This window comes from Engraulis encrasicolus, chromosome 12 (assembly GCF_034702125.1).
Source record: "Engraulis encrasicolus isolate BLACKSEA-1 chromosome 12, IST_EnEncr_1.0, whole genome shotgun sequence".
NCBI classification, from domain to species: Eukaryota; Metazoa; Chordata; class Actinopteri; order Clupeiformes; family Engraulidae; genus Engraulis; species Engraulis encrasicolus.
In genome coordinates, this window is record NC_085868.1 from 25,329,776 (window position 1) to 25,347,275 (window position 17,500).

Genomic DNA, 17,500 nt, shown 5'->3' on the forward strand with positions numbered 1-17,500 from the left:
CACACACGCACTTGCAGAGCAAAGAAAAAAACGAAGGAGAACATGAAAGGAAGGGAAAGAGAGGAGGGAGGAGAAAAGAGGGGTAAGGAGGAGAGGAGAGGAGAGGAGAGGAGAGGAGAGGAGAGGAGAGGAGAGGAGAGGAGAGGAGAGGCGACCAGAGGAGAGGAGAGGAGAGAGGAGAAGAGGGGAGGACGAGAGGAGAGGAGTGGAGAGGAGAGGAGAGGAGAGGAGAGGAGAGGAGAGGAGGAGAGGAGAGGAGAGGAGAGGAGAGGAGAGGAGAGGAGAAGAGAGGAGAGGAGAGGAGAGAAGAGACAGAGGAGAGGAGAGGAGAGGAGAGGAGAGGAGAGGAGAGGAGAGGAGAGGCGACCAGAGGAGAGGAGAGAGAAGTGAGGAGAGGAGAGGAGAAGTGAGGAGACCAGAAGAAAGAGGTCAAACACGTAACAGATGAATATAAATGAATACTCTCTAACTGAAACCAAAAAAACAACAAGCTAAAACTGGAGGGTGCCACAACACACTTCCTCCCCAGCCAACCCTGCTTTTGCCACGGCTTAATCAGCCAAATTGTTACGGTAACAACAATGGGACCATGTGACCGTCCCCTTGGGTCCCATCCCCGAGGACCCACAGGCGGCAGAAACTCTGCCCGCCCGAGCAAAAAACCTGGCTGGCAGGCAAAAGGTAATTGAAAAAACACACACACTCACACACACAGCACACACAGAGCAACACAGAACGAGCACAGAAATATGAGAATCACCACCACCGACCAACGTTCACCGTCGCCAAAGGATGCCGGGGATGGGGGGGAGAAACACACACACAACAAAAATGGAACACCAATTCTATCAGACTGCAGGGACAAAAAAAAGGGGAGGAGGGGGAGGAAGAGGAAAGAAAGGAAAAAAAGGTGCATGGAGGAGCATCAGATAGCCTACATTCTTTTCAATACATTTGAGGACACGTAGTATCCGGTGCCATAGACATCATAAACTCACACCCCACTGCTTTCTATTCGAATTAGTATTCCCTGCTCTATTTCAAAATGGAACTTCTTTGACATAATTGTGAAAAGGGTTCATTCTACTACTTGGATGTAGACAGGGGTGGGGATGGGTGTAGATGAGCGAGAAGCGCCGCTTCCAAGGGACTGGATAAGGACACAACACCATGGGCTAGGTCAGGGAAGCCGACAGGGGTTGGGGAGGGACAAAGGGGTCACTTGTCCCGGGCCGAGGGAGAGAGGGGGCCCAGAATTGGATCCTCATTGCATAGTACGTATCTTTTGGCTTTGGGGCCCTTTCAGATGTCTTTGTCCTGGGCCCAGCCAAAGCTGTCAGCGGCCCTGGGCTGGGTAGTCCAAGCAAACCACATCTGACAGTTCTTTATGACACGTAGGACTCGCTTTGCTCTGCTTGGCTGCCCTGGTCTAGGTCAGGGCTGGTGGCCCAGCCGTCGCTGCGCTATAGGCCACTGCGGGTATAGTCGTAGGAGGTGGTCAATCAAGCCCATCACAAATAGGCAAGCACGCAAGGAGGGCAATATAGTAGGCCTATAGCCCCCAGCTGAAAGGGGAAAATAGTCCATACTCTATATTAACCCCTTTGCGCAGAGCTATGACCCTACTGTCACCAAAACTTTTGATGACAGTAGGGTCATAGCTCTGCGCAAACTGTAGCGGTTATGTATTAACCTGATACTTAAGACTCTCTGCATTGTCATAGCCATGATCAGCAAATAGTAAATAGGCTCGCCGGCAACGCCAACTGCGCTAAGAGGCTACACGACTGATGCCAGGACAATAAATCAGTTAATAGTGTCTATTTCCAAATGTAAATATTTGTTTCAAAATAAATGTTTCGACTTTTCATCATAAAAAAGATACCAGAGTACGTAATGACGTCCTCCAACACTGAATACCTGCTTGTGCCGTCAATCTCCCTTGATTAGAAAGAAATTACAATTAACACTTTTCTTGCATTTAGTTTCCCACAATCTGACATCTAATATTTTTTTACCGTTGATGACAGATGCTAGCCTTTCCTTTTGCTGCATAGCCAAATGATTCGACAAGGTACAGTATGTTTGCATCACACTATTTTGTGTGTGTGTGTGTGTGTGTGCGTGCGTGTGCGTGCGTGCGTGCCTGCGTGCGTGCGTGCGTGCGTGTCTGTGTGCATGTCTGCATGCATGCGTGTGTGTTTTTACTGTTCTTTCATAGCATCCATGGAAAATAAGTTGCCTGACCTTTTTGGTCCGTGAACCAGAACTTTTCCATCAACATGCAAACAAAAAAAACACACAAAACCGCACAGCACAACACAACACAGCACAGCACAGCGGCAGATTGAAAATTACCCCCCCTGCAGCCAACGGGGTTCATCCCCCTCAGGCGGCGTGGAGCTACAGAGCACACAGAGGAGATGGATCTAGTTTCTCCAAGGAGCGCAGCAGCACACCACACCACAACCAGAGCACAGCACTGCTCTCCTCGTCCTCCCCTCCCTCTTGCCTCTGTCCTCCCCCGCAGCGCTGACAGACAAAAGGCTACAGTAGCAAGACAGCAAGCTTGCTGAACATCCCCATCCAGGGCGTGTCGAGGTATTTAGCCCCCCCCAACCCCCTTGGATTTTTTTCTCTTAAAAATATTGAGGGACGGACCCTCAAGAGATATTTCGATAGCATTGTACTATTCTAGTGTTTCTCAACGGGGGCGCTACAGCCCCCCAGGGGGCGTTGGGGAGCCCTAGGGGGACATTGAGCGGGACACAACTGAGTGGGGTCACCATTGGGGGGCATTAGTCTATTTTATTTTTGAATACGAAGGGGGCATTGGCAGGTTTATGATGAGGCCAGGGGGCGTTGGGAGGCTTATGAGGAGGTTAAGGGGGAGTTTGTTCAGAAAAGGTTGAGAACCACTGTACTATTCGGTTACAGTTGTCATTGAATGCACATTATTCACCAGTCATTATTAAGGGCAACCTCTTTCAGATGAGGGCCTTAAGAAATTGCCTGGGTTTCTGGCATGGTTGTTGTGACAGGCCTGATCCCCATCGTCGCCCCCTGGGGGACAGGTCTCAATATGAGCTACTGTACAACAGTACAACAGGAGCCAGGACTCCCCAGGCTCTGCTCATGGGTCTTCCCCCGTCCAGCCGTCCATCCATCCATTAGCCTTCGGTACCCAGGGACTGCTGCTTCTGCTAGGCCATGGGTACCCACTTGTGGCAGCCTGCATGCCGGGGGGTTAGTAGGTGAGGCAGTGTGGTGGTGAGTGGTGGGGTGGGGGTGGGGGTGAGGTGGGGTGAAGCCCTTCTAACAAAGCAGCGGAGATGGGGTGTGGGCGGGGGTATAGCATGCCACCCAAGTCGAGAAGGATTGAGAGAAAGTGTGTGAGACAGAGGAGGAGAAGAAGAGGAGGAGAGGAGACACTGAGCTTTTCACCACCGCCACATCGCATCGCTGCGTGAGAGTGGCACAGCAGTGCTTTCAGCAGTGCACTGCTCACGGAACGGTGTGATTCAGAGAGGCCAAATTCTCAATTCAATAGTCCTCCTCTACTCTGCCGGCGGTGCCTCCTCTCAGCCAGGCAGCCAGAGCAGCCAGGCAGGACGCCACTTCCTGTTCGGGAGGCAGGGAGGCAGGAGACAGCGTTGGTCATCTCTGAATTATCTCTGCAGTAGGCCCTGCCACGGCCTCCAGCTGATGCAACTATAAATCCAAGGTCTCTTTCTAAAAGCCGGTGTTTGGGGGAGGGAGAGAGAGAGAGACAGAGAGAGAGAGAGAGAGAGAGAGAGAGAGAGAGAGAGAGAGAGAGAGAGAGAGAGAGAGAGAGAGAGAGAGAGAGAGAGATGGGATGGGATGAAGAGAGGAGGAGGAGGAGAGCAAGGGAGGAAGAGAGATTGGGAGATGGGGCGCGAGAGGTAGAGAGAGAGAGAGAGAGAGAGAGAGAGAGAGAGAGAGAGAGAGAGAGATGGGATGGGATGGGAGGAAGAGAGGAGGAGGAGGAGAGCAAGGGAGGGAGAGAGATTGGGAGATGGGGCGCGAGAGGTAAAGAGCGAGGAATGGAGCTAGAGAGTGAGGCAGAGAGGGGTGGAGGGAGAGAGGGAGGGAGAGAGGGAGGGAGGGAGGGGAGGTTTACAGAGAGGTTTATCTCTGTTGTAATGTACTGAGAACTGCATTGGAAACCTTCATGAATGAGTAAGCAAGCAGATCATGGAACAAAGCTATGGAGAGAAACAGAGGAGTGTGGAACACTGAGAGGCAAAAGAGAAGGAGAGGAAGCGAGAAGTCATGGTCTAAAATTGAGGTGAGAGAGAAACGGCTCAAATAGATTACCTCACCCTCCACCCCCTGTGTGTGTGTTTTTCCCCCTTTACTTTTTATATTTCCATTTGTATATTTTGTTTGCTGTGCCTTTTGCTTTGAAGCGTGGACTTTTTTGTCTGCTCCCTGGTGAATGTATGAAAAAAAGTCATCTCAAAACACATAAACTTCCATTTCCTAAAAGGGGTTTGTGTGCAGGGGATCACCTGCAAACAATTGGATAGGTAGGAAAGGAAAGGTTTTGAGAGAGAGAGAGAGAGAGAGAGAGAGAGAGAGAGAGAGAGAGAGAGAGAGAGAGAGAGAGAGAGAGAGAGAGAGAGAGAGAGAGAGAGAGAGAGAGCAGCAATGGGATGAAAATTTCATCATGCTACAGTGACAGTCCTGTGCAGCTTGCTACACCTCTGACAAAAAACATCACATTCAGCTACGGTATGCTTCTCCTGCCTCCAGCACACACACTCATGCTCACTCACCCACACACAATCCCAACACAGACACAAGCACAGACTCTCTTTCAACAACCACTTTAGCTCTCTCTCTCTCTCTCTCTCTCTCTCTCTCTCTCTCTCTCTCTCTCTCTCTCTCTCTCTCTCTCTCTCTCTCTCTCTCTCTCTCTCTCTCTCTCAGACACACACACACACAAAGACACACAACAATTTGATTACACCTTTGAATGCAATTTCATCTGTGGAGTAGGACAACACTTTCATCGCTTCAATCTTTATTTCTGCGCGTGTAACAATTGACCACTGTTTCATCTCTCGCTCCCCCTGGGGAAGATCCCATATGTTTTCAGGGCCACAGTATAAAACAACAGTTGGAAAATGATTCCATTACATCTCTTATGTTGCAACATTAGCTTGCTTCTGTTATGACAGCTCTGCTAAAAAAAGAAAGGCAGAGAGAAAAAAGGGGGTTTCTGTATAAAGCTGCAAAAACACTGGTTTAAATGTGCTCAGCATCAGAAAATGCTTTGCACAGGGAGTATTTCTAACATGTATGCCGTCAGTGTATTTGGAGGTTGCTTATTTCCTGAATCTTTCTTTCGCTTTTACACATGCCATATTTGTGATAAGCAAAATAATATACAGGGAACATCCAGATACATCAGAGTAACAGCCTTCTATTACTCCACAAAGAAATAGAATGGCATTCCCAGAACAAGAATCGGAATTGCCAGATGCCTTTAGATGGCAACCAAGATTTACTGTACCTGTTGAACATTGCTTACAGTAGTTCAATTCACTTTATTTTCTAGACTCAACTGTCCAAAACCACACTAGACAGAACAGATAAAAAACCAAAACAACACAAACCAAGACAAATAAACCAAAAAGAAACAGATGAAGTGGATTAAAATTCGTAAAGACATTTCAGTCACTGCACTGTCTGCCTGGATGTGCACACACAGCACCTGGAGCCACTCAGTAACAATAACTCCATTGCTCAAAGATGTCCAGGCTCTCAGATGTCTTGCCTCTACAAAGCTGTCCAAGTGCACTTCCTTTCCAAACGACTCAAGAGATTTCCCTCCACCGCGAACAGGGGCAGTCCTAGGGGCAGGCCAACGGGGCAATGGCCCAGGGAGGCCCCCTTCAAGGGGACAGCACCATTGCGTGACTCTGCCCCCTCTGACATCTTGAAAATCACCAATTAGTGCTATTAACATCTTATTTCTGTGCTATTACTAGGGCTGGGTATCGAATTTCGGTCTGGTCCTGGCACCGACCGAAAAGCCACATTGTATCGAATATCAAAACAAAACAAAAAAATCGGTGCCATATTTCGATACCTGTTGTGCGTTTCAACAGTCCCTGTGTCAATAGTAAATCTGTGAACCAATAGCCATGTAGTCAGGTGAAGTTGTCATTTGTGATTGGCTTCGAAGGGCCTGGGTGGGCGGGACGAGCACGAGACATTTCATTCATTCAAAAAGTACTAGCGTTTGTTTACTCGAACAGCTGACAGTTGGTGAGGGTACCTTGTAGGCTAACTTAGTTGTAGCTAGTTGCAGTTGTAGATGTAGTTGCAGTTGTAGCTAGTTGCAGCCCTGATATACATGCTGAGATCTAAAGTGTGGCTAAACTTTGCTCGTGTGGACGCAAATAGAGCCAGAGCTCTATTTGTGACAAAGTTGTCCGTGCGAAAGACGGCAACACGACTTGGCGAAAATTAATTAATGCACCAAATCAATGTAGGCTAAGAGCCGAAAGCTGCGCTGAAATTTACAAGCCATGGGCGAATGGACATTAAAAATATTATTGTTTGAAATGAATTTGTATTTGTTAATAAGTGTTTCTTGAACTTAATAGAAGATTAGGCCTATGCGCTGCTGCCCTGTTTGTCTCTTCAGGCAGTGCCTGGCGCGGGCGCGGCTCAATCAGTAGAGTCCTGTTCAGTTGACGTTGAGGCTGTGTTGTGCTGAGGTGTTAATTTTGAAACATGTTCAACAACCCTTTTGTCCAACAAAGACGTGTGTGTTTGTGCAGTCATGATACTAGTGGTACCGTCGCGCCAATCTTCCTCTGATGCTGTCGTTTTAAACCTCCTTGAGTGTGCACTCTCCTCTCCACTTACGCACGGCTACTGTAGTTTTGATAAGAATCAATTTGTGGCCAAATCGCTAAGGGGTTTAAAGTGCGGAGATTTGAAGCTTGTTCCCGCGGAGGGCAACGCTAAAAGACCGAAGTCGACTCGACATCCCTTCCATGCCATGCGTTAAGACAGCGTTAAGATAGCGTCTCCCAGACATCCCCAGTTCCAAAAACGTATTACAGGGAGCTGCTCATCAACCCCGGACACCCCGACCAACACATTTGCAAATTAGTGTTACATTGTTTGTCGATGCCCTTTCTGTCGTCCAGTTTGTATATAACTGCCTGCTTTTTACCCAGGACTTTTGCAGGGCGCCCTACGAAGTGCACGTAATCTATTTGAAGTATCCCACGCATGACGCACGAGTCATTATCTTCCTCTTTCCCGCATCGGCAATTGAAAAAACGCGAACTTGCATAGTCTAAAATCAGGAATGCTTTATCTGACTTGCGGGCATCGGAGAGCCACTATCAAATATCAGGTAGACATATTGATTTTCATTGGATGTCTGGTCTTCCCACTACCTGCTGGTCTTCCCAATCTGCAGGTTATGTATGAGTCAAGCGGTCAGGTGAAGGAGAGCGTGTAGCTACGCGAATGCAAATAATACGCAGCAGCTTCTAGAGAGAGAGAGAGAGAGAGAGAGAGAGAGAGAGAGAGAGAGAGAGAGAGAGAGAGAGCAACAGCAACCTGCACCTGGAAGTGTGTGTGTGTGTGTAATGCTCTTTTGCTCTATGATGTTGAAATTACTAAATAATTTACATGGCTGATTTGGGTTTTGGTGGAAAATTAGTAACAACGTGAATATTTGCTGCAATAGGCTATCTAGTAATAATTTGTGAAATAACAATAGCCCTATAGCCTAGGTTTGCCTAGTGATTATGACAATAGTGGCTACATAGCAATTGAAGTAGGCTACTCATTCATTGCTGAGCTAACTGTCATCAAACTTTACCCATGCCTACTTACTCAACACCTAGGCTTCTTAGAAATCATATCCTATATTTAATTTGAACATATATTGAGTAATCTGTAATAACATTGATGACCGAAATGCACTCACCGTATGCACAATACTACTTGTGAAAATTTAGAATTTGGTGATTTTATGGGTTCCTCATAATGGAGATTAACTTCAAAACAACAGGTATCGAAAAACGGTATCGAAAAGCACCGGTATCGAAACCAAAGTATCGAAATTGGCACCGTATCGAAAAAAACTAAACGATACCCAGCCCTAGCTATTACCATAGCCTGATAAACCAGACTATAAATGTGAGATTGGATGTGTAATTTAGTCTGGCCCCTATGAATGATACATCCGAAGATTGTTGATGAGAACAACCCGGTGTCTTTCAAACTGTGTCTGTGCCTATAGGTCAACTCTCTGACCAATCAGCGCAACTGACAATTACTACCATCAAAGAACGTGGATCCACGTTTTATAGCCTGTCGGTTTAACGGCGACAAAGTCCTTCATAAAAATGAATGAGCGTAGAACATCTTCCTGAACACGTTTCAACGAAAACCTCGAGTCTAATTCTTCCGAAACTGATTACAACGCTAAGTCAAACTACAGCTGTTCAGTCATTCTTGTTGTTGTGCTTTCCCCAGCGTCGTGAGCTTCGCCGTCACTCCCTCAAAACCCTGCCCGCTTTGATTCAAAACAAATCTCTGCGATGTGATTGGTTTGCCAGATTCAGGGCATTCTGGCAGCATCGGGCCATTGATTCGAGGCTAGACCAATAGCAGGCAAAAAAAAAATCAGCGGGTGGCGCTAGTTCACTAGGCTACTATCACCTCGCTATTGCAATAGAAACATGCTGTTAGTAGTATTTTAATCAGCAGTTATAGGCAGGGGGTTTTGCCGATTTTGCGGTCTACTTTTCGGGCCGCCGTAGTAGGAGTCCTGCGGGGTTCTGATCATTGTAAGATTGCCACTACCAGGTAAGCGCTCCATACTTAGCAACCATCAACTATCAGGTGTCGGCCATATTGTTTGGGGGAAAAGATGTGAAATAGTCCTCCTCATCCACTTTATTACCATGCTCACTAGCCCTGCCCATTTCAAAAACTTAAGCTGTACAACCACTCAATTTATATCTGCTAATTCCTGTTAGGCTGCCCATAGCCCTTTCTGAATTATTTTGAAGGAGCAACTGCTACCAAAATAGCAATGGCGCCAACCTTCTAATCATGGATAATAAGGTTGAATAGGCACAAATGTAAATGTTTCCTCCATTTCAATATGGCAAGTGGAAGTGATTACGACAAGACATGGAATGGCGCTAAGGTTTGACAGGTTTTTACAGAACTACATTCAACTAATTTTGTTTCACACATAGCAATGAATCAGAAAGCTGCATCAAACTCCACAGTATCATCAAGGATATAGAACATAGTGGTCCTAGTAAGGGGTCTAACTTGTGCTTCAGAACTATAATCATGTTGAATGTGAACCATGCAAATCTTTGCCCTACCATGTATGCTCCTTTGAGAAACTGTTGAAGCGGCATGTTGAGCAACATTCTTTGCATGACATACTATATTGCCTACTATACAAATAATAGGTGCATTTCTGGAAAGCGTAGTTGCTAACTATGTTAGCTACTTTGTTGGTTGCAATGCAATTTCCCATTGGCAACTACCGAAGTTGCTAACTGCTGACAACTACGCTTTCCAGAAATGCACCTAAGGATTATTATTAAAGCAATAAAGCACAAAACATGGGAGATGCACTTCCCCTTGAGATGCCTCAGATGCTGTATTCTACATGAAAAAGGGGAAAAAAGAAGGAGAGAGGTTCGCAAATGCCTCCTCAAAATGAGAATGCACTTTCCTCTGAATAATAGCCAGTGTGCATGAGAGCCAGGGGCCACAGATGAAAAAAAGAGACCATTTCCACCATGTTTCTCCCCTTCCCCATGCAAAGCAATCATTCTCTGATAGTTTGCAGCATTATCCTAATATCTGCCCAGGGTGAGTCCGCCCGCCGCCACACTCCACACACACACGGCAGCTAGCGTGGCAAACACCAGAGCACAGGGTTTTTAGCTTCTCGGTTGGCTACCCTCTGTTTGAGAAGAGGCCGGCTCTCTTTTGCCAGCCATTTACCTTCCAGACTGCAGCCTGTACCGGCTAGCCAAGCCATTACCGTATCTATTATGTAATAGTGTCAGTGTTATAGAGCAATTCAACTGCAGAAGGGAAGTGGGGAGAGCAGAAGGTAAGATTCCCTGCCGTGACTCCAGAGTAGGGGTTAAAGCATTTGAATTTTCATAGGCCTGATGATGCCCATGGCATTCATAGTTGATGCATCAGGCACAGAAGGATGCATCCTGGTAGATACTGGAAATCAACTAGTCTGCATAGATACGATATCAATTGTCCAACTAGACAAACACTCTGTACAATACCCATTATTGCATAGATAACTGAACATGGTAATGGCAAGCAACAACTGTCTGTGACATACATACATGGATGCATGCCGCTTTTTTCGTGGACGACATGGCAAGCATTCAATTCCACATCTAATTTGAATTATTTATTACACACCTAGTTTCTACTGGCCTACTTTATTTTTTTGCCAGACAGACAACCTCCTCAGCCTCTGCAAAGGAGCAGGAAACCCAGCTAAGCTCATTTTGTTCATTATGAACACAACACATTCACCTCCACATCGATACTCTGCAGCAGAGAAGAGGCTTGCGCTTCCCGATCCCGAGGGAGTTTGGGCTCGACTCGACTCGCGGGGGACCAGACGCAACAGAGTGCTACGTGTGACAAGTTTTGATTGCCGGGTGCAGGTGCAGGCGAGACAAGATGGATGTGTGTGCGGCAGGGGGGCCAGAAAATGTCTGGTGAGACTACAGTAGAACAAAACAAGACAGATAAATACGTGTTGTTGCTGAGCCTGGGCTGGGCTGGCACAAAAGAGAAAATGACTGAAATGCTATGAGCTAGTTCCTTAACATTGTGAATCTTATTTGTGTTTATGCATGAGCAAGAAGGGATGGACTATTCAATATAGTCAATAAACATTTCCTGCAAATGTTCTTGAGCATAAACAGACCGAAAACTCTGTCGTGCACAGACGTGTATGCTGAAGAGATTCCTTTTGATGTGGCCAACAAAACAAGCTTCAGCTATGCTTCTGCAGTTTTCTAAACGTCCAAGGCTTTCTTTACTGTACACTGTTGTGCTAAAGTTATGGATTGGGCAAGCCCAGAGGGGCAGTGTGGTTGACCAGCCACTGCACACTGACACTGTCTAAGTGAAAGGTACTCCTTAAAAATGATCAATAGAGTGTTATAAAGACACAAAAGAGGCAATCTAAAATGGCATTGATCAAGTGCTGCAAAGAGTAAGATGTGAATAGCATGTTCTAGCTAGCCAGCTAAACTGTGGGCATGTACTACATGTATGCAGTATACATGCAGGCCCAGAACACAAACATTTAGCTCTATTGCTCATAAAACAGTCTATTACCACAAGGTTAAAGTATATAGTTATATTATCATTATACCCAACTGCTTCTGCTGCACCTCTTCCAGTCATGTTAAAGGTTCATTAGAGCAAACAGAGGCATATCAAGGGGGAAATAAAGGCTGCAGTATATGGAGACAAAATGTAAAGCAAAAATGTGCGTATTAAGTATAAAAGGTCAAATAATGGTTCATTTCACACTAACCAATGTATAATAGATCTCTCCTCTTGGGGGAGTTCTTCCTCCGTCAAACCCCATTTTAAATGGTCCATGCTCAGAGCTCAGGAAAACCTTAAAACAGTCAAGCATCTCCAATTGCCAGCACCATGTAGCCCCCCCAGGATAATCTGAGTGACCAGCAATGCAAAATATCTGACAGAGGGATGGCTAAATCTCACCTGTTTTCAACAATCGACAAAGGCAGGCCCGAGAAAGAATAAGCCTTATCAGGGTGTTAACGAGAGTGCATCTGTAAAGGTGAAACAGTGCAGTGTGTCAGTTCAATACTATGAGGGGGGCAGACATAAAACTCAAGAGGATGGAGCACTTGACGTCAACGACTGCGCTAATGAAGATAAACACAGGAAATATTAGTGAGCTAATTTAGCACAAGGGAAAAAAACGGACAGGGTATAATTTGGCTAGCCCCTTCAATATTGACATATGGTACACAGCCACTGCAAGGTCTGTCCTTATATTGAACAGCTGGGAGTAGACACACTACTTTGAATTGGTATTTCCAGATCGTTAGGCTCGACAGTACCGCCATGTGCAGTGCAAGACTTAGCATTAGGGGGGCCAAAAGGAGGGAAAACACTCTACTCCACTCACGATACAGCCAGCAGCTTCTTGTGTCCGCCCTGACTCCCCATACACAAGCAACACAGCCAGTGAAAACAAATGGGTACGTGTCAGATCAATGTCTGGTGATTACTTTAATACTGCACGGTGATGAAAAATGTCACTTGGTGGAAATAGACCAAAATCTCATTTTCCACGGGATTGGATTTTTCAAAGATTTATTTTGCCCAGGCATGTCTCTCCTTTGCATTTCTCTGATGACACGCGCACATTTATTGGGGATGTTAGGAGAAGATGAGCCATGGGAGGGAGGCCCTTTTTGATGTTGGAGAAGTGATCAATTCATTCACTACGTAAGTCCATCAGCTCTCTACCACTGCCCATATACTGTGTCTTCTTTCAAAAAAACTGGATATAGAGAGGGAAAAACAACCTGTCTACATCTAGATCTAGCTTCACTAACTCTGGTACTGAAACTGATTTGTAGATGCAGCCCCTGCCAAATAAGCTAATAGACTAAACTAAACTAAACTAATTTCTTCACCTTCCAAAGCCTCTACGCTTGGTTTGGTATGCTGAAGCCACATGTGATGCGAGTTGCAACATTGCCATGCTTTGCAATAATTACCAGCATAATCGACATGATGAAGATCCCTCTGAAGCGCCCTCAAGAACAAACACATCGTCACACAAATCCTGCCTCAATTATTACGTCCCCTACTCAGAAATGTGCTTTGCCTATGTACACAAAACCAACAGGAAACAATGAGGGGTGAGCAGGGGAAAGGAGGGGAAGGGCGGGCAAGGGGAGTGAAGCAGGGGGGAAGGTTGCTGGCTGGCAACCACTTGATTGTGAAATGGAAGGTTAATTAACTTCTTCATTCATGTTCTGGAAAGGCCAGGGCCCGTTGTTTGGATGTGTACACCCAGGAGTGCTGTGGCTGACATCTGCTTGAAAATGAAAAGTATCTATCAGCTGGAGGGCGACAAGCGCCGGCGCCTGGTGTACATTGCTGTGCCGGCTTTGTGCACGGTGCCTCGTGAGATATCCCCGGAAGCATGCTGGACAATGGTCTCAGGGCCTCATAAGAACGGACGGCACTTTACTTTACCACAAAATGAAACTGCACTAGCAATACAACCATACGTATATATATATAAAGAAAAAAGAAGAATGACATTGAGACTGAGACAAGCGAACTAAACTCTGAAAACAGTCGACAGGAGAGAAAGAAAGAAAAAAAGAAAGAGAGAGAGAGAGAGAGAGAGAGAGAGAGGGAGAAAGAAAGAAAGAAACTCCCTAGGCTGAGAATGAACTTGCAGAGATTTACTGGCGAAACGGTGTGTTAGCTAGCAAAGCAAAGGGGGGCCTGGGGGAAGAGAACAGACTGGCCCCAGCACCAAAGGCGCCCAAGCTGTTGTCTTTACCAGGCCATCTCCCCCCAGCATATTCTTCTCATCATGCTGCCCCTTCCCTATCCCCTCACTGTCACCACCACACCACAATTGGAGCCAAAGCTGTTTCACCGCATAACAATTACTGGAGCCAATAAAACAGTCAAAAAATGAAATTTTCCCCCAATTAGTCTTTCTAATGATCTGTATGTAAATAAACTCATTAGGCGTTGTTATCAGATATGGCTGCCTTCACATTCTTGCATTTTAATGAAATTGAAATGGATTTTTTTTTTTTACTCGTCTCTCCTCCCTCTGAGTCTAAAGCTTTGTAGTAATGTAGCATTACCCTTAATAAAAGCCTCCTGAATGTGAATATTAATGAAAAATCAATGGGCTGTAACTTTTGAACCCTACCTCTCTCCCTATTGACTGCTCTTAGACGTACAACGGGGTGATTCCTCACTCGTAATGTTTGCACAATTGATTGTTTTTGTTAAAGATGGGGGTGGTTTGTTTTTGGGGGGCACGTGCGTACGGCAGGGAGAAGCAAAATACAGAGACAAAAAAGGAAGAGGTATGGATCAGAAATCAATTAAACTAATGCCACAGGTTTCTTCTTTGGAGTCACAGGGGAAAAAAACATGGTGGCCAGTGGAGATCATCCAATCCGACGTCAGAGAAGAATTACAGTTTATCTTCCCTCCTCTCTTCTTTCCTCTGCTCTCTTTTGCTCCCGAAGCACGAACGTGCAGGATTAAAGACAACAAAACATCTCTCTCCATCCATCTTGAGTTTATACCTTATTTGACTTACAGTAATAATGATCACTATCATCTCCATACCTAATGAAGAGAAGGATGCATGGAGTGAAGGTGTTGGAGTGAGGAGTCCACTTCAAACAGGACCTCTGAAGACCACAATTGTCCAAACATACCGTAGTTCTGCCATGGAACAAAACACACAAAAAAAAGATCTCAGAAAGATCTCACTCTTCTCTAAATCTTGAATCAGCCTTTGTCCTTGCACCTTGACCTGGGATGTTCACAATCTTCCTTCTCAACCGGTTAAAAACAGAAGCCATTCGTCAGCAGATGCTCATCAGGCTGATTATGAGTTGTTGCCTCGTTTACTGAGTCAGTTTAAAACCCCCACCTGTCCCCTGGGAACTCTAAATTACAGCTTGCCATACCTTCGCATCACATCACATCATATGACTCATCCAATGCTGTGTGTGTGTGTGTGTGTGTGTGTGTGTGTGTGTGTGTGTGTGTGTGTGTGTGTGTGTGTGTGTGTGTGTGTGTGTGTGTGTGTGTGTGTGTGTGTGTGTGTGTGTGTGTGTGTGTGTGTGTGTGTGAACTCTCCTGTTAGACATGTTCATCTCCAACGTATGCATATATGTTGATATTGAGACGTCGTGTGCCGGAGCTCTTTATGCAAATTGCATACATTTCCGCGTTACTGAGGAGGTAATCAGGTACAGTGTCCGGAACGAACGATGAATAATGTATTAGCGTTTGATCCACGACTTAAGTCGTCCACAACATTGGATTAATTATGACCATCAGTGCTCAAACTATACCCAGAACTGATTAACTTTTTCACATCACAGAAATGTAAGGCCAAATCGTGACAGCTACCCTAGCCTACAACTTAACGATTATTGCACAATTTAAGGCGTGTGTATATGCTGCCCATGACAATACGCTAAAACAAAGTGGTTTGGAAAATCAAAATAACTAGGCTACATATATGCTAATATGCTGCAGAGATATTTATTTGTGAAGAGTATCCGCAAAACGTATTTTACCTTCACATAACCAGTCAGGTCAACGGTACTCACCCTCAAATATCACACACACACACACACACACACACACACACACACACACACACACACACACACACACACACACACACACACACACACACACACACACACACACACACACACACACACACACACACACACACACACACACACACAATGATGCACACCTGCCCGGCCACTTTCTGCGAAGGGCCATGGGCAACTATTGGTTTTAGTCTGCAGAATCCGAGGTGTGCAGAGGCTCAACTCAAATAAGCCTTCAACAGCACGCAACTTTGGACTGCAGTGGTTCTCAATAACCTATAAGCAAATAAATAGAGGGAGCCTAATTTATGCACCCGAAGAAATCCAAGCGGTGCTATGCGTCCCTCCCACCACTCAGACAGGCATTTACGCACAAATAAATACATATCTGAAGCATTTTACCAGCATTTTTAAACAAATACCCTTCAGAAGAATCCCATCATACCGCACTGAGCGATGGGGGTGTGTTTAACATACACACTACGCTTCTAATACATCTAAAACACGACAACTGTACCAGCGAATCTATCTTACATTTCAAGACCGGGAAGAATGATGAAATATCGCTTTTGATCAAGCGCAAAACACTAGCATTCCATGCCACATCAGGAAAGAAAATATTCTCCATTCTGCCAGTATGTGCCTCACTCCCCAAGACACAAGTTGAGAGCCAATGCAGAGGAGGATGATAGGCAGTGTGTACCCAAACAGCTCGTTTTAATTGCCACAGATTACAGCATATTCCATGCAATTGAATGGGAATCTTAGCGCAGAAAACATTTTCACTGCGAAACACACCATTTCTATCAGACCATTTTGGATACTGACGATATTTTTCAGGTAAACTTTATACGAAACGACAGACACAAAAGCAGTGTAAGAAGTGTAGACAAAAATACAGCTTACCCTCAAAGCTTCCAAGACGATTAGATTCCGCTGTCACTGAAAACCAGAAGATGTTAGCATCACAACAACTGGTCAGCTTCGAAAAAATGGCTTTTCCACGTCTTCACTCGAATAAATGAAAAACTGAATAGAGATCAGAAATCCCATTCACCCATCAACCAAGTTATGCAGCGGGTGCTTTAATCCAAATCAAATTTGCCCATCGTCTGCATCTGAAGATGTGATTGACAAGGTGCAGTGGTTTACTTTCAATTACATCTGATGCCGAAGAAAATGGAATTATGTCCGGGAAAACTGAAAAAAGACAGATAATTTGAAGGACGGGACAAACATCAGTTAAGTCTGGCTTTTTTCAGAGCAGGATTGTAGATCACGAATCCTCCGAACCTCCGCGGCAATGCAACCATTCCCAATACACGTGCGCTCCTCAGAATTCGGCACCGCGGAAAGGACAGACGGCTATGTATATTTCACAAGTATTCTGTATTGCCACATCCGACGGGTCTTCCCTCCGGACTGCTGCTATGTGCACACTCGCAGCCCCGGCGGCTTATGGCACGCCTGCTTGGTCCTAGAGCCCGAACGATGGCTGCGTGGTCCGCTCGCCTTGGTAACGACCCAAATGTGCCCGATAAAATCCACACGAAAACGAACAAAACGCCGCACGGACAGAAAGACGCACCACAGCTCTGTAACAAAGGCTTCGGTGTAGGTCTGGTAGCGGTCCTACGTGCAGCTAGCAGTAGTTAAAAGTTGTGTATCTGCAGCCTCCATCCTCCTCCTGAACAGAGTGCAGCATCAATGAGGACCAGCAAAAGATGCAGCCCGGGCTTAAGGATACACGTACTGCCGCCCAATGGAAATAGCGGAGAAGATTCAGTGCTCGGTTTTGGTAATCAGGCCAAGTAGTTGGATGGGCTGCTTTCGACTCTGTGAGACGTTGCAGGTGAGACGTAGCCCTCCAAGGCCTAGTAGTCAAAAATGCGTAAAATAGACTCGTATAGTTTGTATTTTTATCTGTTAGAAAAGGAAATTATTCTTGCACTCACTGTCAGTTGAGATTAGAATGCCAAAAGCTCCTACATATTTCAACTGATATACACAGCAGATATTTCAAAGTGGATAATTGGGCA

General features: G+C 45.6%; 1 protein-coding gene across 1 annotated transcript in view; it reads right to left on the bottom strand.

Moving 5' to 3' along the window:
* Positions 1–16,824, bottom strand: part of il1rapl1b (interleukin 1 receptor accessory protein-like 1b) — a 595,103-nt gene extending 578,279 nt beyond the window's left edge. Inside the window, exons 1-2 of the mRNA XM_063212610.1 lie at positions 16,614–16,824; positions 16,368–16,403 (exon numbers count right to left, since the gene is read on the bottom strand). The gene's annotated coding sequence lies outside the window, so the exon portion shown is untranslated. The remainder of the gene's footprint in view (positions 1–16,367; positions 16,404–16,613) is intronic.
* Between the last annotated feature and the right edge of the window lie 676 nt (positions 16,825–17,500).